Here is a 23,933-nt window from a genome sequence, read left to right as displayed (position 1 = left end):
AAGTCTCTTTCAGCCCTTCCATTTACATCATGAAGAAAACTGAAGCAAGGTGCCAGCTTGTCTTCAACACTTCTCTAACACTTGCAGATCTCTCCTTTTAATTAAAGTACAGCAAGTCCCAATCAGTACTTGCTGCAAACATTAACTTTATTGTAAAATTTTATGATTTATGATTATTATTACTATTTGAAGAACCTGAGCCTTATGATGCACAATTTCACTGTTCTGAGCGGCTTTTTCATTCTGATAGAAAGACAGAAAAAGAAAGACACCATACCCTCTGGTGCAGAGGTTCCTTCCATGTGGTTTCAGAGCTCAAATCTGGGGTACAGTACCTGGCAAAGTATATGCCCAGCACCTAAGTACACTATCTCCTATGGACACAGTAATTTTTAAAAAATTACTTTATGTGTATTTTTCTCACATTATGTATATGCTATTTAAGTAGAATAAGGGAGGGGGAGAGAAGGGACATAAATGCTATTTTAATGGCCTAATCCAATGCAATTTTCTGTGTTTTACGGATAAAATAATTTTAATTTAAAGATCTGCTTTAATTACCTAACACTTTTCAGGGGTCTAACTAATCCATATAAGAGATGAGTATCTGGGGAGTCGCATGGTAACGCACGTGGAACAAAGCACAAGGACTGGAGTAAGGATCCTGGTTTGAGCCCCCGGCTCCCCACCTGCAGGGGAGTCCATTCATAAGCGGTGAAGCAGGTCTACAGGTGTCTATCTTTCTCTCCTCCTCTCTGTCTTCCCCTCCCTCTCTCTGTCCTATCCAACAACAACAACAATAATAACTACAACAATAAAACAAGGGCAACAAAAAGGGAATAAGTGGTCTGGGAGGTGGCGCAGTGGATAAAGCATTGGAGTCTCAGCCATGACATCCTGAGTTCAATCCCTGGCAGCACATGTACCAGAGTGATGTCTGGTTCTTTCTTTCTCTTTTCCTGTGTTTCTCATGAATAAATAAATAAATTATTTTAAAAGGGGGGGATAAGTAAATAAATAAATATTAAAAAAAGAGATAAGTATCTTATAAACCAGGTAGTATGCAGTACATAAAGTACTGAGACTCTCAAGCTCAAGATCAAGAACCATGCTCTGGTTCTCTCACGTTCCTCATAAATGAATTTTTTTTTCTTTTAAATATTTATTCCCTTTTGTTGCCCTTGTTGTTTTATTGTTGTTGTTATTGATGTTGTCATTGTTGGATAGAACAGAGAGAAATGGAGAGAGGAGGGGAAGACAGAGATGGGGAGAGAAGGAAAGACACCTGCAGACCTGCTTGTGAAGCGACTCCCCTGCAGGTGGGGAGCGCAGGGTTCGAACCAGGATCCTTACGCCAGTCGCTGTGCTTTGCGCCACCTGTGCTTAACCCACTGTGCTACCACCTGACTCCCCTAAATGAATTTTTTTTCAAAAATTTTATTTATTTATGAGAAAGAAAGATAGGAGGAGAGAAAAAGAACCAGACATCACTCTGGCACATGTGCTGGCAGGGATCAAACTTGGGACCTCATGCTTGAGAGTTCAAAGCTTTATCACTGCACCACCTCCTAGACCACACTTAAATGAATATTTTTAAGAAGAGAAGCTTACTCAGCAGTATCACTCAAAGCACCACATAAAGAATAATAGTAATAATAATGAAAAGTAACTAAACTTTAGCTAAGTGGTTCAGAATGTTGACAGTGAGCAGAACACCAGACTTGCATGCATAAGGTCTCAAGTTTGATCCCTGGTACCACATATGCTAAGAGGATGTTCTGGGGTCGGTGTAATAGCTCCCTTGGGTAGTGTGCTGCTTTGCCATGTTTGAAGCCCAGGTTCAAGCCCAGTCTCCATAACATTGAAGGAAGCTTCAGTGCTGTGGTCTCTTTCACTTTCTCTCTCTCCCTCCCCCAGTGTGTCTGTCTGCCTCCCCCCTCTCCTCCTGTCTCTGTGTGTGTGTGTGTGTGTGTGTGTGTGTGTGTGTGTGTGTGTATACACACACACACACACACACACACACATATATATATATATATATATATGGTGCTCTGGTTCTCTCATTAATAAATAAATCTTCTTTAGTGATAAATAAAATTTAGCTGAATAAATAACCACTAATTTTCTTTTTCTATATAACATACTGAACTTTTTATTTTATTTATTTATTATTGAATAGAGACAAAGAAATTGGGGGGGAGGCAGAGAAGGAGAGAGACAGAGAGACACCTGCAGCTCTACTTCACCACTTGTGAAGCTTTCCCCCTGCAGGTGGGGACCAGGAGCTTGAACCTGGGTCCTTGTGCACTGTAGTGTGTGTGCTTAACCAGGTGCACCATCACCTGGTCCCACCACCAATTTTCCAATAAGCTTTATCTGAAATAATTACTAATGTTCTAAAATAAATCATTTCCTCACAAACAAGAGCTGTATATCTATGAAGAAAAATGAAAACAATTGAGCTTTTTAGTATCTTTAGTTTTCATATTTGAAACAAGAATAAAACGTTGTAGATAAAAAGAATGGACTCAGTATCAACTGTTTTGGCATAAATAAAGGAAATGAAAGGCACACTACTTTGAAGAAGCAAGTAATATAAAGTCAGACAGTATTCAGAATCAACACTACAACAGAAATTGAAACTGTTATGAGGGAGTCAGGCGGTACACAGCGGGTTAAGTGCAGGTGGCGTGAAGCGCAAGGACCAGCGTAAGAATCCCAGTTTGAGCCCCCAGCTCCCCACCTGCAGGCGGTAATAACTACAACAATAAAACAACAAGGACAACAAAAGGGAATAAATAAATATTTTTTAAAAAGAAGACAAAAAACGGTTATGATACCAGAATTCTAGACCATAGCATTAAGTAAATATATAAAGTACGATCATGGCATTTTTACCCTTATCTTCCAGTCCCTACTCCCCACCTGTGGGGGGTAAGGGGGCTTCCCCAGCAGTGAAGCAATGATGCCAGTGTCTCTCCTCTCACCCTCTTAATCTCCCCTTCCCTCTCAAGTTCTCTCTGCATTTATCAAATATAAATTGGGTTGTCAGAAAAGTCACAATGTATCTTTCTGTTTTTCTGCGCAAAAATGTGTCATGACTTTTCCAACAACCCAATAAATAAAATATAGGAAAAAGATTTTCAAAAAAGAGAAAAAAGAAACATTTTTTTTAAAAAAATGACCTCAATATACTTCTAATTTTCCCGAGGCAAAGACTAGCCACAAATTGTAAAATCCACACATAGAAAGTGACTTGTGGGGGCAGGGTAGATAGCATAATGGTTATGCAGAGACTTTCATGTCTGAGTCTCCAAAGTCCCAGGTACAATTCTCTGCACCACCATAAGCCAGAGCTGAGCATTTCTCTGGTAAAATAATAATAGTAATTAAATAAATAACTTAATTAGATAATTTTTTTTCTGGTAGAGAAAAAAAAGAAGAAAGTGACTTGTGGTGGTCCAGGAGGTGGTGCAGTGGATAAAGCATTGTACTGTCAAGTATGAGGTCCTGAATTCAATTTCCAGCAGCATATGTGCCAGAGTGATGTCTGGTTCTTTCTCTTTCCTCCTATCTTCCTCATTAATAAATAAAATCTTTTTTTAAAAAAGTGACTTGTGGATTAGTCTCAGATTTTTTGTTAGTGCAATAACTTAAATACTCAGGACCAGAAAAATTCTGTGAATAGTATGTTAACAGTATGAAAATTTCTAAGTGAACAAAATGGACACAGGACTTAATTCCTAAACATAGTTCAACAGTAACAGATGAACCACCAAAAAGCACAACAATGGTATAAAAACTGCATCCTTTATTTCCCACAGACAACAAATGATGCAAAAATGTCTACCCAATCTTAGAAATGGCTGTCAAGAATATTCAAAACTAGATAAATTGACAATAGCTTTATTAGTTTAAAATTAAATGCTGTCAAGTCCTTTTTTCCTCCATTCGACAACCCCTATCCATAGGTCACTAAGACATATAAACATCCAGACTTAATAGATTCAAATTACTAAAGAGAAGTCTAGAAGTTTTAGAACCCTCTGTAAGCTTCTAAGAGGACGATTTCAACACCCACACACTTTGAGGAAGCTCTGGTCTCTGGATAAACTAAGCTTCTTCCATAAATACAGTGGGTGTGCAAAACAACCAAAGAGAGGAGCAAGAAAGAGAACTTTGTGCTCAGGCTGCATTTTTGCTGAGCACAAATATACTGGTAAAGCCTGTTTTAAGATCTAGAAGTCCAAGCTCAAAATTAAAGAAAATATGCTGGTAGCAGGCTGCAATGTTCACTTCATCACATTTACCAGAGTGGTATTTTATAATAAAATTATAAATATTATCAGACCTCATGCAACATCACCATTACTGGGCTATGTCCCATCTCAAAGGAAGCCCTCCTGAACAACAAGAAAATATATGTCTCAGCAGCCAGACGGTAGCGCAGTGGGTTAAGCAAACATGACACAAAGTGCAAGGACCAGCGTAAGGATCCCAGTTCAAGCCCCTGGCTCCCCACTTGCAGGGAGGTCACTTCACAAGTGGTGAAGCAGGTCTGCAGGTGTCTATCTTTCTCTCCCCTTCTCTGTCTTCCCCTCCTCTCTCCATCGCTCTCTGTCTTATCCAACAACAATGACAACAATAATAACAATAACAATGATAAAACAACAAGGGCAACAAAAGGGAAAAAACAGCTCCCAGGAGCAGTGGATTCATGGTGCAGGCACTAAGCCCCAGTGATAACCCTGGAAGAAACACACGCACACACACACACACACACACACACATATTAGTAAACAGCTTTTCAAAAAGAAGTCAACTATTAAGACACACCCACAAAATAATGGAATTCATAACTTTAAATAATTAACATGATGTTAACTAAGAAAAAAGCAATTCAATAAATGGTCGCAACTACTAGCATTACTATTATTATGAAAATGTTTTGAAATGACAGACCAGAAACTTAGTTATAAATAGAATTAATAAGTCATTTTTGAGGCTGGGTGGTGGCATACCTGGTTGAGTGCACATGTTATAGTGCACAAGGACCAGGTTCAAGCCCTCAGACCCCACCTGCAGGGGAAAAGCTTCAAGAGTGGTGAAGCAGGCCTGCTGGTGTCTCTCTGTCTCTCTTCCTTTCTATCTCCCCCATCTCGATTTCTGGCTGTCTCTATCGAATAAAGATGATAATTTAAACAATTTTTAAAAGTAAGTCATTTTCCATCAGAACCAAAGTTAAACCATCACAACCCTGAAGAGGTAGGTTTTAATGGAATCAAAGTTAGATTACTTGAGATTAAACAAGTTGGTAAAAACTAAATAAATTGAATGGGGCAGATAGCATAGTGGTTGTGAAAAAGACTTCCATGCCTGAGTCTCTGATGTCCCAGATTCAACTCCCTGCACCACCATAAGCCAGAGCTGAGCATTTCTCTGGTAAAATAATAATAGTAATTAAATTTTTTTTTAAAATTCATAATACACCAAAAAAATGTTAAAAAGAGGGTGGTGGCAGTTATCATAATGGTTATGCAAAGAGATTTTCAAGCCTGAGGCTCAAAAGTCCTAGATTGAATCCCCCCACACCACTAGCCAAAGCTGAGCAGTACTCTGGTAAAAATAGTAGTAATAATAATAATTTGGAGATCAGGCGGTGGTGCACCCAGTTAAGTGCACATAGTACTAAGCTCAGGGACTCACATAAAGGTCTGGGTTTCAGCCCCCACTCCCCACATGCAGGGGGGTTGCTTTACAAGCAGGTTTGCAGGTGTCTTTCTCTCCCCCTCTCTACCTCCTCCTCCTCCCCTCTCAATTTTCCTGTCCAATAAAATGGAAAAAATGGCCTTCACAAGCAGTGGATTTGTACTGCCAGCACCAAGCCCCAGAGATAACCCTAGAGGCAGAAAAAAAATTTTTTAATTTAATTTAAAAAATTTTTTAAGAATTCACCTAAGTTTTACTGGCATAGAAATTAATATTTTCAAGCATTTTATATCTTTGCCTTAAATGTTAAAATGTTTAGACCTAATATATTCTTGTCTAGTAGTCAGAATTTGTACATAATGGAAGTACAATCAAGAGATAAGTTAAAGAGCTCTGCATTAGAAAGTGAAACAAAACAGGTTAGAGAGGGCTGAAAATAGATGAGTTTAGCTTGGTCCTAAACATTTCAAAAATGTATATTTGGATAAAAGTAGGATTAGGATTATTTCTGAAGATAAGAAAAAAGCAAAAAAGGCTAATATCACTTAACTAAATTTTTTTAATATTCTAAAATAAAAAGTTTAGTCCTTTCAAAGATCCCACAGAAAGTGAAATTAAAGCATAAACTAGTAAAAAGAAAAAAAACACGTTTAACATGTTCCCCACTAGTCTACACCCACTAGCGTGGGTGTCCTGGAATTACATGAAGCAAGACCAATCAAGCAACTTTTCAGAGAGACATGTTAGATAATGAGCAGACATTTTGTCTGTTTTTACACTTACAAAAGTATGCTCAAAATCATTTGTTTAGTGGCCTACAAAAAAAAAAAAAGGGGTATGGATTGAGATCATTCTACTATATGAGGTGTCTGGTTCATCTTCAATTCTAAAGAAAGACACCATAGAGAGTCCTATGAAGTCATGAGTTTATTTTAACATTTGTTCAATCATTCATTCACATGTAAATATGAGAATGTGAAGTATTCTGAGATAGTCACCCCCTCTGATCACTGTATTGCAGAGTTCAAACCAGGATTTCACCTTGGGAACAATAAATTATTACCCATCTAAAAATATGTACTTATTTTATTTACTATTGAATAGAGACAAAGAGAAATTGAGAGAGATGGAGAAGGTATGGAGAGAGACAGAGAAACACCTGCCACTCTACTTCACCAGCCGTGAAGCTTATCCCTGCAAGTGGGGACCAAGACACTGGACGGTGTGCACTTAACCAGATGCACCACCACCTGGATCCCCTAAAAATATTATTCTACAAAGCCACAATACACACTGAAGCATATCTAGAAAAATCAGAAAATACACGTAAACATAAAGGAAATTTTAATTACTTATAATTTTGAAAAACAGAAATCAAATAACTTAGTGTCTAGAAATTCTAAAGTGTGCACATGATACAGAAATTAAATCTAATTCCCTTGAATGATAATTAAAAATAAAATTTTTTAATTAGAATCATAAGGAATTATAGTTGGAAGAAATTCTAAGCAAAAGCCAAGTTTAGGTAGCTCAAATGTGAAGAGGAAAAAAAAAATACAGAACTGAAATTTTTCTTACCTAAGAAAAAAATCAACTCCAGAAAATATATATGGTGAAAAAACAAAGTTGAAGAAGAAAATACCATCTGAGAAACTTGTTTCAAGAATTGATCTTTCCGTGCAGGGCCAGTGGCGCAATGGATAACGCGTCTGACTATGGATCAGAAGAATTGGTCTTTCCAAATTGAGTAAGAAGAATCCCACTTTTATCAAGTCAAAAAAAAGAAGTGTGTGTATGTGTGTTAGTGTAGTATGACTATATATCATAGTTTACCTTGGAGAATTCTAGTGTATAACTATTCTGAATACACTCAATTTTAAAAAGAAAGTGAGTACATCCCAGGAGGTGACACAATAGATAAAGTGTTGGACTTGAAAGTGTGAAGTACTGAGTTCAAGCACTGGCACTGCACACACCAGAGAGATACGGTAGTATGTTCCTCACTCGCTCTCTCTCTCTCTCTCTCACTAATTAACTGAATGATCAATCTTTTAAAAAACAAAAAGAGAGGGAGTCGGGTGGTAGCGCAGCAGGCTAAGCGCACGTGGCGCAAAGCGCAAGGACTGGCGTAAGGATCCTGGTAGGAGCCCCCGGCTCCCCACCTGCAGAGGAGACACTTCACAGGCAGTGAAGCAGGTCTACAGGTATCTATCTTTCTCTCCCCCTCTGTCTTCCCCTCCTCTCTCCATTTCTCTCTGTCCTATCCAACAACAATGACATCAACAATAATAACTACAACAACAATAAAAATAAAAAAAGAGCAACAAAAGGGAAATAAATAAATATTTTTTAAAAATTAAAAAAGAGAGAGAAAACTGAAATATCTTATCATTTTTACCACTGGGAATGTGTGTGTGTGTGTGTGTGTGTGTGTGTGTATGTATTCATTTTTTAAATTTCCATAAATATTAGGGGCAATTTTTCCCAAGAAACTAACTTAATCTGAAGCACATCATGTAAGAACTAGAATATATTGTTGCAGTTTCCAAAATGTCATTATCAGGAAGTGCCACCTTGGGCGGTGGCTAAGTGCTGTGTGCCATCACTGAAAAGCAGCTCAAGCTTACAGTGAAGTCAACTTTGTGAAGTGACAAGCAGCAGCATTATGACAGTGACCAAGAAACCACCAGAAGAACTGGGCTTGTTTCAAAGTCAGGGGTGTGGGAGCCCTGCGTTCAATCCTCAATGCCACAAGGACACATAAAGGACAGCACCAGGGGAGAACTTTATAAATGATGGAGTGGTGTCTCTAGTGCCTTTCCTTCTCTCCCTTTACAAAAATATAGAATAAAAATTGGGCCAGTACTTGAAAGAAAGTGTGCTTTGTAGAACTTTATGAATTGTCATTCCAGTGATCACTTAGAACAAAACATCTCAATTTTCAGGAAAAAAAAAAGGGGGGGGAGGGAGCAGGATTCAGCTTAGAAGTATCACACATGCATGAGGCCTTGTGTTCATTTCCAAGCATAACATAAAAATACACAAATTTAAATATATATAGTAAATTAAGATATATATATGTAGATATATATATATGTATAAAATAAATTAATAGTCAGGGATGTGACACCAAGGTGAACCTACAGTGACAGAAGATTAAAAAGCAGAAGCAGGGAGTCGGGGTTAAGCACACGTGGAACGGAGCACAAGGACCGGCGGAGGGATCCCGGTTCAAGCCCCCAGCTCCCCACCTGCAGGGGAGTCATCTCACAGGCGATGAAGCAGGTCTGCAGGTACCTCTCTTTGTCTCCCCCTCTGTCTTCCCCTCCTCTCTCCATTTCTATCTGTCCTATCCAACAACGACGACATCAATAATAACTACAACAATAAAACAACACAGGCAACAAGAGGGAAAATAAATAAATATTTAAAAAGCAGGAGCAAAGATTATCTTAGGTGAGTGAGGGCCATACTCCTGATGCTCTTCATATACTATTATTAAATTGAATCCTGAGCCCCAGGAGGTGGCACAGGCATGGTGGATGAAATGTACTCTCAAACATGAGGTGCAGAATTCAGTCCCCAACATCACATGTGCCAGAGTGATGCTCTGATTCTCTCTCTCCCCAACTCCCTCTTTCATGAATAAATAAGCATTAAGATAACTAAATAACTTAACCCTGCGTAATAAATTCTTCCTCAGTATATTGACTTCAGGTTCCCTGTGAGCAAGTGCACTATCGTGGGCACCAGGGAGTGATTCACCTGGAGGCAACTGATCACATACTATTCACCTGAGTGGACTCCATTTTTCAGTCTTTCTGTATCCCCAGCACCTTTCTAATCTTTCTGCCCATTTTCCCTTTCAGAGACTTAACACATTACTCAATAAAAAGAAGGACAGAAGAAAGGGCAAGTGGATGAGAGCAACGGTGGGAGAATATGGTTATCCTCTCAGCTGACTTAGAAGTCTGACATGGTTTACTTCATGTTCCTCCCTCACCTGGAGTCCTTCACCACCATCAGCTACAGCTATTGCTTGAGGTCAGTCCAAGGGTCATCTCTACACAGTATTCCCTGATTGCCTCCTCTCACATCTAGTAATAATATCCCCAATCTAATTTTTCCGAATACAGTCTTGGAGAACAAACCCAGGGCTTCACAAATGTGTGATACCACTGATGGCCGATGACTGATCTCCTAGGGGTCAATTTTTTCATTCCTTCTATTATTTTTTTAAGATTTTATTTATTTATTAATGAGAAAGATAGGAGGAGAGAGAGAAAGAACCAGATATCACTCCGGTACATGTGCAGCCAGGGATTGAACTCGGGACCTCATGCTTGAGAATCCAGTGCTTTATCTACTGCGCCACCTCCCGGACCACCTATTATTTTTTTTTAAGGAGTCAGGGTTTCAGGGGGAGGCAGTGGCACACCTGGCTGAGCGCACGTTACAGTGTGAAAGGACCTTGACTCAAGGCCCTGGACCTCCCCTGTTAGAGGGGTGTTTTATGAGCAGTGAAGCAGTACTCTCCTTTTCTAACTCCCCATTCCCTATTGATTTCTCTCTGTTTCTATCCAATATATTTTATCTTTTTTATATAAGTTTTATTTATTGGATAGAGATGGCCAGAAATTGAGAGGGAAGGGGGAAGATAGAGTGTAGGAGAGACAGAGAGACACCGGCAACACTGCTTCACTACTTACAAAGCTTTCCCCCTGCAGATGGGGGCTGGGGGCTGCAAGCTGGGTCCTTATGCATTGTAACAAATGCACCCCAGGTGTGCTACCACCCAGCCCCCAAATATATTTTTTTAATCAATCCTCCATAAAGAAATTATATACATATATTTTTTTCAAAAGAATCAGGGTCTCATACATATGTAGCTTCATTGCTTCAGGCTGTTTTTTCATTTGGATAAAAAGACAGAGAGGGGTGGACACCATAGCACCAGAGCTTCCCCCAGTGCTATGGTATTCCCATGTGGTGTCAGCTCTCAGTCTGGATCATGTGCATGGCAAGGCGTGTTCCTTATCCATTAAACTGTATCTCTAGCTCATTTGGCGGGGGAAGAGGGCTGCGGAGAAAAGAGAGAAGGACAAGGGAGAGAGGCAGAGAGAGAAGACAGATAACTGAACCACTCCACTACCTGTGGTGTGTGCCCATGCAAGATTCAAGCCCAGGGCATTATACTTGGTAAGACTCCAACTTTACCAGGTGAGCTATCTCCCACCCTGCTCCTAATTAAGTTTTTTTGATGCTTTATACTGGTATTTCCATTAACAAATCGTTAACCAGAAAGGGGGGGATTGAAGGAAATAGTTCAGTTAGTAAAGTGTGAGACTGGCACGCCAGATGTTCATTTGATCCCCTGCACTGCATACACTGGAGTAGTGCTCTGGCTTTCCCTCTCTCTTTCCTTCAACTCCCTTCACTACCTTATATAAAATAAATTTTAGAAATAAATCTTGGGGCCAAGTGGTGGCGCACCTGGTTGAGCGCACATGTTACAATGCACAAGGACCCAGGTTCGAGCCCCCAGCCCTCAACTGCAGGGAGAATGCTTTGCAAGTGATGGAGCAGTGTTGCAGGTGTCTCTCTGTCTCTCCCTCTATAGCAGCCCCTTCTCTCTTGATTTCTGGCTGTTTCTATCCAGTAAATAAAATAAAGATAATAAAAAAAATTTTAAAGAAACATATTAGAAAGATCTCTGTTAAAAAAGAAAGAGGGAGTCAGGCAGTAGTGCAGCGGCTTAAGTGCAAGTGGCACAAAGCACAAGGACTAGTGGAAGGATTCTGGTTCTAGCCACCAGCTCCCCACCTGCAGGGGAGTCGCTTCACAAGCGGTGAAGCAGGTCTGCAGGTGTCTGTCTTTCTCTCCCCCTCTATGTCTTCCCCTCCTCTCTCCATTTCTCTCTGTCCTATCCATCAACAATGACATCAATAACAACAATAACTACAACAAGAGCACCAAAAGGGAAAAAATAAATATTTTTTAAAAAGAAAGAAGGAAAGAGAGAAAGAAAGAAAGAAAGAAAGAGAATGGAAGGAAGGAAGAAATCCTTTAAAAATATCACTCTACTGTGCCAAAGCAAAGGACTCTGGGGAAGGAAAGAAAGGGATGAGATGGCAGGGTTCTGGGGTTCTGGTGTGTGATGGTAGAAAAGGACCTAGACTGAGGGAATGTCTTGCAGACACCTATTATGGGACAATGAGAAGCTGTGCCTATGTGTTAACAACTGTACTGTAAACCAACCCGACCCCCAATAAAGTGGAAAGATATATTGGGTTGTCAGAAGAGTCATGACACATTTTTGCATAGAAAAATAAAGTTATGTGGTCCGGGAGGTGGTGCAGTGGATAAAGTGCTTGACTCTCAAGCATGAGGTCCTGAGTTCAAGCCCTGGCAGCACATGTACCAGAGTGATGTCTGGTTCTTTCTCCTCCTTATCTTTCTCATCAATAAATAAATAAAATCTTTAAAAAAAATTTTTTTAAAAGAAAAATATGTTATGGGCAGGGGTAGATAGCATAATGGTTATGCAAAGAGATTCTCATGCCTGAGGCTCCAAAATCCCAGGTTCAACCCCCTGTGTACCACCACCAGCCAGAGCTGAGCAGGGCTCTGGTAAAAAAATATATATGGGAGTCGGGTGGTAGCGCAGCGGTTGAGCACACGTGGCGCCAAGTACAAGGACTGGCAAAAGACTCCACCTGCAGGGGAGTCGCTTCACAAGCAGTGAAGCAGGTCTGCAGGTGTCTGTCTTTCCCACTCTCTGTCTTCCCCTCCTCTCTCCATTTCTCTCTGTCCTATCTAACAACGACAACATCAATAACAACAACAATAACTACAACAACAATGAAAAACAACAAGGGCAACAAAAGGGAAAATAAATTTAAAGAAAAAGAAAGAAAGAAAGAAAAAGAAAGAAAGAAAGAAAGAAAGAAAGAAAGAAAGAAAGAAAGAAAGAAAGAAAGAGAAAGAAAGAAATGTCAGGAGGTGGTCAGGTGGTGGCACACTGGATTAGCGCACATAGTATGAAGCACAAGGACCTGCACAGGGATCCCAGTTCCAGCCCCCAGCTCCCCACCTGCAGGGGGGGGTCGCTTCACAAGCAGTGAAGCAGGTCTGCAGGTATCTTTCTCTCTCCCTCTCTATCTTCCCCTCCTCTCTCAATTTCTCTCTGTCCTAGCCAATAAAATGGAAAAAATGGCCACCAGGAGATATTGATTCATAGTGCTGGCACCGAACCCCAGCAATAAACCTGGGGGCAAAAAAAAAGTCATCACTTCTCAAAGTTGGTGAAATAGTTGCTTTGCCAAGTGAGTGACCCAGGTTCAAGACTAGCTTCCACCTCACTGAAAGAGGCTTCAGTCCTGTGCTCTTTTTCACTGGTGGTCTGGCTCTTCATAAATGAGAGAGTGGGACAAAGAAAGAGATGTCTCTCCACAGATCACTTATTAACTACAAAGGAATAAGGGTGACTTAATAATAGAAATCTAGTAGACATTACATTATTCAAATGTTCATTTATATCAACAGTGAAACTGATATCTTATTTGTTTATTTATCTATTTAGGAGAAACAGGAGAGATGACCAGAATATCACTCCAGCATATGCAATGCCGAGGATCAAGTGTATCCAGTCTCTAGATTCCACACAAGAGTGAAACCACTTGGTAGTTGTCTTTCATCTCTTTACTTATTTCGCCAGGCACAATCACCTCCAGTTCTACCCATTTTGACACAATATCCTCTTTTTTTATTGCAGAGCAGTATTCTACGGAATATATATTCCGTAACTTCTTTAGCCAGGCATCTGTTGATGAGCATGTAGGCTGCTTCCAGTCTTTGGCTATTGTGAATAATGCAGCTATGAACACAGAGATGCCTATATCCCTTCGAATTAGTGTTTGAGTATCCATTGGATAAATGCCTAAGAGTGGTATTGCTGGGTCATCAAATAATTAAGTCCATTTTTATTTGTTGAAGGACTATCCATAGTCTCCCAAAGGGCCTGCACCAGTTCGCACTCCCACCAGCCTTACAGCACAGTCCCTTGTTCTCTACAACCTCTCCAACACCTGTCATTTCCTGATTTATTGATGGGAGCCATTCTCTCAGGTGTGAGACGGTATCTCAGTATAGTTTTCATTTGCATTTCTCCATGTGTCCAGACCACTTTCTCTTTGCAGAGAGAGGAGACACATGGTGCAGGAGTTCAAATCTGGACTGTATGCATGGTAAGGTACAAACCCTACCTGATAAGCAATCTCTCTGATCCCATCTCTTTTTCTTTTTTTTTTTTTAATATTTATGTGTTTATTCCCTTTTGTTGCCCTTGTTTTGTTGTTGGATAGGACAGATAGAAATTGCGAGAGGAGGGAAGATTGAGAAAGGGAGAGAAAGATGTGTGACACCTGCAGACCTGCTTCACCGCTTGTGAAGCGACTCCCCTGCAGGTGGGGAGCCAGGAGCTCGAACCAGGATCCTTATGCTGGTCCTTGCACTTTGCTCCACCTGCGCTTAACCCACTGTGCTACCACCCGACTCCCCTCTTTTTCTTTTTAATGCTTATTTATGCTAAAGAGAGAGGAGAGTAAGAATCAGAGTATTACAATGGCATGCACTTCTGGAATCAAACTCATGTTTGAAAGTCTAACATTTTATTCACTGCTTTTTTTGTTGTTGTTGTTTGCTTTCTTGCTTACTCTTACCATACCACTACTCAGCTCTGGCTTATAATGAGGTGGGGTTGTGTGAGATTGTTGCTTTAGAGTCTCAGGCATGAAAGTGTCTTTACATAACTACTATGATTTCTCCACTACCCCCACCTCTCATACTTAATGCCACCCAGAACTTGTGAGATTATGATGGAGTACACCAATTTTCAACTCTAGAAAGTACTGTAAATACTGTCTTTATAGGTAGCTATACCAATTTGAACACCAGCAATTTCTAAAGCTACAATTTTCTTTCCTTCTTTACTTTTGGTCATCAGGGTTATGATGGCTAGGGTTCCCATGCAGGCTCAGTTTCTCCACTTCCAGAGAACTCTTTTTTTTTTTTTTTCTTTAAGACAGAGGGTGAGAAAAGACACCAGTCATCTTCTCAAGTCTCACCCATGCAGATGCTCCCACGTAGTGGATGGGGGCTCAATCTCCCCAGCTCCTCATATATGATAAAGCATGCACTCTACCAGCTAAGCCATTTCTGAGCCCCCTACCTTTTTTTTTTTTTTTCTTTCTCCAGAGCACCACTCAGCTCCAGGTACTGAAGAAGCCAGGGATTGAAGCCAGGACCTCTCACATACAAATTCTGGGAGCTACCACTGTGTAATTCCCTATGGCTCTAAAATTACCATTTCCAAGTACAACTTCACTAATATTTGACAGAGTTAGGCATAAACATTTGTGTCAGGAGCCTGGAGATTGATCACCAGGTAAAGCACAAGTTTTATCATGTATGAAGACCTAGGCTTGAGCCCATGGCCACCATATGAGAACAGCAAGCAAAGGGGGAAACTTCACAAGCACTGGAGTGGTTCTGCAGGCTCTCTCCTTCTCTGTCTCCTTCTCTCTCACTTTCTATCTGGAAAAAGAAGAAATGGAGCCATGCAATCCTACCACAGTACTGGCAGCAGAAAAAAAATTAATATTTTATTTATTTATTGGATAGAGACAGAGAGAAATTGAGAGAAAGGGTGATACCTACAGTACTGCTTCACTGCTTGTGAAGCTTCCTCCCTGAAGGTGGAGAACAGGGGCCTGAACCTAGATCCTGGAACATTGTAACATGTGCACTTAACCAGGTGTGCAACCACAAAGCCCAAAGATGTAATAAAGTTTTTTTGTTTCTTCTTAAACAGAGACAGAGAAGGCAGACAGGCAGAAGGCCAGCAAAGGAAACAACACAGTAATGCTTCAGTGTGGTGGGGTCAGACTTTAAACCTGGGCCACGCATATGGCAAAGCTATTCACTATCTAAGTGAATATCTTACTGATCCTTAAAAGATTTGTTTATTGGGAGTCGGGCGGTAGCACAGTGAATTAAGCACACATGGTGTGAAGCGCAAGGACCAGAGTAAGGATCCTGGTTCGAGCCCCCGGTTCCCCTCCTGCAGGGGAGTCAATTCACAGGCAGTGAAGCAGGTCTGCAGGTGTCTATCTTTCTCTCCCTCTCTCTGTCTTCCCCTCCTCTCTCCATTTCTCTCTGTCCTATCCAACGACGACAATTTAAAAATTTTTATTTATTTATTTATTTATTTATTTATTTATTTATTAATGAGAAAGATAGAAGGAGAGAGAAAGAACCAGACATCACTCTGGCACATGTGCTGCCGGGAATCGAACTAAGGACCTCATGCTTGAGAGTCCAAAGCCTTATCACTGCGCCACCTCCCAGACCACAAAATTATTTATTTATTTATTTATTTATTTATTAGATAGAGACAGAGAGAAACTGAAAGGGCAGGGGAGATAGAGAGGGAGAGACAAAGAGACACCTGCATCCCTGCTTCACCACTCATGAAGCTTTCCCCCTGCAGGTGGAGACCAGGGGCTTGAACCCAGGTCCTTTGCACTGGAATGTGAGCACTTAACCAGATGCGCCACAGCCTGGTCCCCCAACAACGACATTAACTACAACAATAAAAAAAACAACAAAGGCAACTAAAGGAAAAAAATTTTTTAATTGTTTATTTATTAACAGGAGAGCATTACTCTGAGAGATGTAGCCCCTGGGGTCAAACCTAGGACTTGTTGCATGCAAGTCTAACATACTAACCACTGTACAACCTCCCAGGCCACAAGACATTTTATCAATCTGATGCTAACATTTCAGCATCATTTATATCAATCTAGGATTGCACAGTAAGAGCCTAAGCAAAATAGCTTCACCCACAAACACCTATGATAGCATTATGAAAAGTTTGGAGTCAGGAGGTAGTTCCCCAGGTAAAGTGCCTAACTTACCATGCAGGAGTCCCTCAATTCAAGCCCCAGCACCACATGGGAAAGCCAGGAGACAGGGAAAGCTCCATAGATGACAGAGCAATACTGTGGTACCTCTCCATTCAATCTGTCTATTGATAAGTCTGTCTGAGATGAGAAGAACAGGAAAAAAGTAATCCTTAAATGGTGGAATTACACATACAATAAGAAAAACGTGACGGTAGCATGTACAAAAAAATAATAGGGGAGCCGAGTCAGGTGGTAATTCAGCAGGTTAAGCACAGGTGGCACAAAGCGCAAAGACCAGCACAAGGATCCCAGTTCAAGCCCCCGGCTCCCCACCCTCAGGGAAGTCGCTTCACAAGCGGTGAAGCAGGTCTGCAGGTGTCTTTCTCTCCCCCTCTCTCCATTTCTCTCTGTCCTATCGAACAACGCCGATAACAATAAAACAACAAGGGCAACAAAAAGAAATAAATAAATATTTTAAAATAAATAAATAACAGAATAATGACTGTGTTTGGGAAATAAATTCTTGCTTCTAAAAAGATAAAAAGTTCAACTTTGAGCTGGGGAGACAGACAGCATAATATGATTATGCAAAAAGACTCGTGCCTGAAGCTACAAGATCCTAGGTTCAATCCCCAGCACCAACATAAGCCCCCGGCTCCCCACCCTTAGGGGAGTCACTACACAAGCAGTGAAGCAGGTCTGCAGGTGTCTATCTTTCTCTCCCCCTCTCCATTTTCCACTCCTCTCTGTCCTATCTAACAAAGACTACAATAATAACTACAATAAAAATAACAAGGGTAACAAAAAGGGAATAATAATTTTTTTTTTTGCTTTCCCCTTGTATGCTCACCAGAAGGTTGAAAATGATGGGGTGGTATGTTTCCAGAGTGACCAAGAAAGCACAGAGAACCTAGGGTCAGATGATCCAGTGCAGCCAGAGAGGGAAGAAGGATAAGTTGAAATCTCTTACACCAAAAAAAAATTTTTAATTAAATAATATGGGGGAGTCAGGCAGTAGAGCAGTGGGTTAAGCGCACATGGTGCAGCGCACAAGGGCCAGAGTAAGGATCCCGGTTTGAGCCCCCGGTTCCCTACCTGCAGGGGAATAGCTTCACAGGTGGTGAATCAGATCTACAGGTGTCTTTCTCTCCCCCCCTCTGTCTTCCCCTCCTCTCTCCATTTCTCTCTGTCCTAACAACGACGACATCAATAACAACAATAACTACTAATAACTACAACAACAATGAAAAACAACAAAGGCAACAAAAGGGAAAATAAAATAAAAATATTAAATAATATGGTTCAAATTTAACTCAACATTCATACCGCCACAGGCAAGATTTTAAAAACAGATGTGCTTTAATTCCTAAACATTTAAGAGAAAAAAGCCTAGTTACTATAGATTATTCACTTATTTACTCAGCAAATATTTATTGAATATCTACTGCATACCAGTCACTATTCCAGCAGTGTGACATTCTCACAGAGCTCATTTTTGAATAGGAGAACAAAAAATTAAATATGAAAATAATGTACTGTGCTGTCAGAAAAATCATGATGCATTTTTGCATAGAAGAACAAAAAAAGTACATGAGCAGGGGAGACAGCATAATGGATATGCAAAAAGACTCTCATGCCTAAAGCTCTGAGGTCCCAGGTTCAATCCTCCATGCCACCAACAGCCAGAGCTGAGCAGTGCTCTGGTAAAAAAATATATAGAAATAAAATGGGGTTTTTTATTGTTTTACAAGGCTGGGTGGTGGTGCACCTGGTTGAGCAGATGTTATAATGCACAAGGATCTGAGTTTTAGCCCACCCTCCAACTCCACTTCAGGGGTTGCTTTACAAGTGGTGAAACACTGTTGCAGGTGTCTCTCTTTTTCTCTCCCTCTTTATCAGCCCCTACCCTCTCGATTTCTGGCTGTCTCTATCCAATAAAGATAATAATTTTTTAAATATTTATTTATTTATTTTGCCTCCAGGGTTATTGCCGGGGCTCAGTGCCTGCACTATGAATCAACTGCTCCTGGTGGCCATTTTTTCCCCATTTTTGTTGCCCTTGTTGTTGTTACTGCTGTTGTTGTTATTGAATAGGACAAAGAGAAATTGAGAGAGATGGGGAAGACAGAAAGGGGAAGAGAAAGATAAACACCTGCAGACCTGCTTCACCACTTGGAGCAAGGGGCTTGAACCAGGATACTTGCACTGGTCCTTGAGCTTGGTGCTATGTGCACTTAACCTGCTGTGCTACCCCCGGACCCCTTTTTTCCTTTTAATTTTTTAAATACATCATGAAAAGTCCAACAACCCAATATTAAATATATACCAATGTTATGCAGAAAACAAAGGAACAGCAAAAGGTGCTGTGTGAAGACGCAGAAAATAACAGGCAAGAACCTCGCTGAGACCATGTTTTATAACATGATGTGTTCAATTCAATACAAACTACTTCAGTACCAATCATGTTTCATAAAACACTTTTCACCTTTTCATACTGACCCTTTTTTTTCCCCAGAAAAAAAGTTTGCTGCGGTGCTTTTCCATCACTGCTAACATTTTAGAGGGGGAAGAACCCTTACAGACGTAGGCATGTGCTTTACAAACAGGTGCAAATCTCAAATCACACATTTTTTAAAACACATTAAGAGTGACTGTCTGTGAGAAGTCTGATGCTAATATTATTTCAAAGCCAGGACATGGTTCAGGAGGTTAAAAAAATATATGCCTACACCAAGCATGAGGCTCTGAGTTCAATCCCTGGTACCACACAGGTGTTCAAAGGACAGCATCAAGGGAATACCATGGGCTGCGGAGTGACGCTTTGGTGTTTCTTTTTTTTCTCTCTCTCTCTCTCTCTAATATATAGGATAAAATTGAGTGTCTTAGCGTCAGAAGCATGGGAGGCCCCATCTTCATTTCCTAGTACTACCTTTTAAAAGAAAAGGTAATTTCAATAACATGACTAAGTAACATTGTAACTCTTCAAGCTTCACATTTATTCTCTATCCTATATGCAAAGAATACAGCAATAGGAAAAATATTTGAAGAGTTTCTCATTTGGCACTTAAAGATAAACAGAATGCATCTCCTCTCTCTCTCTGTAAAAGTCACTCTGTGATTGAAAGAAAACCAGCAAGGCAGCTAAGAGAAGTAGCTCAGAAGGGTGGAGTACAAAATTTGTTTGTCTAAGGTTTGAAATTCAGTATCTGGCACTGTATATCCCAGAGTGGTGATCAGATCTATACACTTCTCTTGCTCTCATTAAATTAAACGTATATTTGGGGGGGGCATGGTAGTACACCTAGTTGAGTGCATGTTACAGTGCATAAGAACCCGGGTTCAAGTCCCCAGTCCCCACCTGCAGGGGGAAAGCTTTGCAAGTGGTGAAGCATGGCTGCAAGTGTCTCCTTTCCTCTCAATTTCTGGCTGTCTCTGTCCAATAAATAAAGATAATTTAAAAAAAAAAAAAGTGCCTGGGAGATAACTCAACCAGCAAGGTGTGCACCTTACTATCCATGAAGCCCCAAATTCAATCTCCAGCACTACACAGGAGACCAAAGTTCCATGAATATTTTTTTATATTTATTTTATTTATTTATTCCCTTTTGTTGCCCTTGTTGTTTTATTGTTGTAGTTATTATTGTTGTTGTCGTTGTTGGATAGGACAGAGAGAAATGGAGAGAGGAGGGGAAGACAGAGAGGAGGAGAGAAAGAGAGACACCTGCAGACCTGCTTCACCGCCTGTGAAGCGACTCCCCTGCAGGTGGGGAGCCGGGGTTCGAACTGGGATCCTTATGCCGGTCCTTGTGCTTTGTGCCACCTGCGCTTAACCCGCTGCGCTACAGCCCGACTCCCAGTTCCATGAATATTAAGAGCAGCATTACAATACTTCTCCTCTCCCCTCTACCCAAAAAAAAAAAAAAAAAATTAAAGAAAAAACAGCCCAGGAGAGGTAAGAGGCAGCTCAATGCTCACATTATACCACCAACATGGCTAGAACAGACAAGCAACTGTGCTGTTCATGCATGAGGCCATGGCAGGAAAGGAGAGGGAGGAGGGCAAGCAGGCAGACCAGCACAGGACTACACAAAACCAACTTCAATCCCTTTCGAGGTAAGAGTTGGAGTAACCATAATACAAAAATATTAGGACTAAAGTATGTACTTCCCTTTCTTCCACAGATTACTTTGCTGATTCCCCAGTACCCTGACGGAAATATCTGTGGTGCATTCTGTCTCTGAAAACTATTTCTCTGACCCCAGTCAAATCGTTTGTTTCCCCAGTTACAAAAGTCCTTCTTTCATCTACATTGTCTGCCTTGTTTTCCTTTTTTAATCTAATAACTCAAATGTCAATCGAGGCAGGCTTATCCAAAACAAAAACTTGCTTCTGCTTCAGGAGATCTTTCTGCCCCCAGGTACCTTCTTAGTAGTCTGGTGAAATCGACAGCCCCTTTTTAAACTGCTTTTAAAATCAGAATCAAATATATGAGATTACAAAGAAAAGCAAACAAACTGAACTGTAAGCAAAAAAAAAAAATCATTTTGAAGCTTGATGTGGAAATCTACAGGCACCTTTATCATCACATTAAATAAAGGATCTAAGGGCGGGTCTAGAGAACACCATAAACTCAAACAAACAAGCAGAAAATCCTATTTTGAGATACCTATAACAACAACTGTAAACATGAGTCAAAAAACAGAATTTTTGTTAGTGACAAAGTCACGGGTATTGCTAATTCTATGTAGGCTTGCTGTCTACATTCATCTTCAAAGGAAATGATAGCTGACAGTTATCGGACAATAAAGACATATTTTTCTCCCGTTCGAGTTTAGGACCTTTCCTGAATTCTACACGCCCGCTGATAGATCCTAGGTTAAAATATTATAAATAAATAAATAAATAAATAAATAAATAAATAAATAAATAAAATTTTTAAAAGCCTTTTCCGGATGAAATCCTTGCTCAAACTTAATTTGTCACAAATTTTAAAATAAAAAACCAACTCACCCTGTATCCTAGCTCCCATCTGAACAGAGGGAGCAAGACCGTGCCTCCCTATTTTCCACGCAGATGGAGGCGCCGATCCTAGCTCACCGCTCGGGTTCCCCTAACTACAGCACTCGCTCCGATTCTGCCAGAAACACTGACTCAAGTCGAAGAAAAGGAGGTGGAAGCAACCAACAGGCTCTCTCGCTGCCAGACCTCCAAAGACAAATGGGAAGATGCCAAACCTAGTATATCCGTGTGTGTCTTTATGGTAGGTGGGTTGGCCCCAGACCCGGGAAGCAAGCAGCCTGTCAAGAGCCCCCGAAGCAGGACACGGTCGCCAGAGTCTCTGAGGGGCCCGGGCTCGTCCTCCTGGCCTCCGGTGCTCAGGGTCCACCATGGGGGTGGGGGGGTCGCCCCTGGATCTCTGGAGCAGCCCCGCGGTCCTCCAGCCCTTCCCCTCCCCTCCCACCCCTCCCCCTCCCTCCGCGCCCTCCTCCCCGGTGGCCGCGGCTCCGCGGCGCCCGCACCCCTCTCGGCCGCCTCCGCAGGGCCCGCCTCGCCCGCCTTCTCCCACCCGAAGGGAAGGGCGCCGCGCAGGGGTCAGCAGGACCCGGCGGCCCGGCCGTCAGGCGCAGGCTACGGTCCTAGGCCAGAGCAGCACAGCGCCAGGCAAAGAGAAGCGCACCGCGCCAGCGGCTGAGTCAGAGACGTGCACTCACCGAGAAGATCTTGAGAAAGAGGGCGCCAAGGCTTCCGCCGCACCGCCACTCGGCCTCAGACCCGTAGCCCCTCGCCTCGAACTGCCAGCTCCGCCGCCTCCGCCGCCGCGCCGCCGCCGCCACTCGCTAGTTGGCTCCCCTGCGTCCTGCGGAGGCGCTGCCGCCACGCCACTGCGCGTGCGCCCAACAGCAATGCCTCCTGGGAATGGTAGTTCGGCGGGTGAGGCTGTGCCCCTTCCGCTCAGCGGGCGGCTAGGTTACCGTGAAGCGCCATTCGGTTAGCTTCTTCCCCAAAGACTGGAGCTTTCTTCCGCCTACTGTGCTTTTACTTAGGAAAAAAATCCTCCTGTAAGCTACAATTGAGAGCATTTATGTTTTCCTTAACTGTCAGTTGTCCACGATATATGATTTCATACACACACCTCCTCTTTCTACTAAATGTCGCTGATTGCCTTCAGTGGCATCTGAATTTTCTAACTTAGACCTAATTTCCTACTCTATCCTATTTTATTTATTGTTTATTTCACAGTTTTTTTTATTGAATTGACTGCTTACACTTTTTTCCCCTTTTACAAAATCATCTCATATATTCAGATACCAAGAAATGTCAGATAAAGGAACCAAGAAATAGCTCATCCAACAGAGTGCACACTTTACCAAACACAACCACCTTCTTAGAGCCCCACCATCACCACTACAGCAAAAGGGGAACCACAAGCAGTGAAGCGGTACTCTGGTGTCTCTATCTCACTCTCACCTCATTGTCTTTCACCACAAATATATATATATGGAGAGAGAGAAGAAAAGGGGAAAAAAAAAAAAAAGGTGTGTCCACCTGGAGCAGAAGAATCACATATGCATAAAACTCCAGTGAAGCTCTAGCACAATAGCAAATCTGATATAATAATAAAATATCTGGTTGGTCAATGTAGATAGCAAAATGATTATGCTAAGAGACTCTGGTACCTGAAACTCCAAAGTCCCAGGTTCAATCCCTCACACCACCATAAACCAGAGCTGAACAGTGCTCTGGTAAATAAATAAATATCAAAAATAAATAAATGAAATATATGGTTGACTTTTCATGGAAATCTTAGGATTGGAAAACACCATAAAGGTGTGGTGCACCTGGTTAAGCGCACATATTACAATGCACAAGGACCAAGGTTCAAGCCCCGTGTCTCCACCTACAGGCAGAAAGCTTCATGAGTAGTGAAGCAGGGCTGCAGGTGTCTCTCTCTCCCTCTCTATCTCACCTTACCCTCTCGATTTCTGGCTGACTCTAGCCAATAAGTAAAAAATAATTAAAGAAAGAAAGGAAGAAAATAAAACATTATAAATTCTACATGTGCCAGAGGAAGAAATTCCCTCTTGTGCATTCCACCCAGAAATAATAATCCAACTTTAATCTCAATGGTTCAGAAAACAGGGACCTTACTACCTTAAGGAAATTTGTTTCATTGTTGGACAGATCTAAATGTTAGAACAGCTTCCTGCTAAAACAATATCCAATTCCCTTCTGCATTCTGTCCATCGCTGGCTGCTAGGG

General features: G+C 41.4%; 1 protein-coding gene across 5 annotated transcripts in view; it reads right to left on the bottom strand.

Annotated features, from left to right (window-relative positions):
• GAPVD1 (GTPase activating protein and VPS9 domains 1) overlaps positions 1-22,528 on the bottom strand; it is a 96,750-nt gene extending 74,222 nt beyond the window's left edge. For 4 of the 5 annotated variants that reach the window (XM_007539991.3, XM_060200151.1, XM_060200150.1 and 1 more), the window contains exon 1: positions 22,385-22,528. The gene's annotated coding sequence lies outside the window, so the exon portion shown is untranslated. The remainder of the gene's footprint in view (positions 1-22,384) is intronic. The other variant, XM_060200149.1, reaches the window with a different exon arrangement.
• Positions 22,529-23,933: the final 1,405 nt, after the last annotated feature.

This window comes from Erinaceus europaeus, chromosome 10 (assembly GCF_950295315.1).
Source record: "Erinaceus europaeus chromosome 10, mEriEur2.1, whole genome shotgun sequence".
Lineage (NCBI taxonomy): Eukaryota > Metazoa > Chordata > Mammalia > Eulipotyphla > Erinaceidae > Erinaceus > Erinaceus europaeus.
The sequence above is the reverse complement of the archived record's forward strand: the minus strand, read 5'-3'. Positions and strand labels throughout refer to the sequence as shown.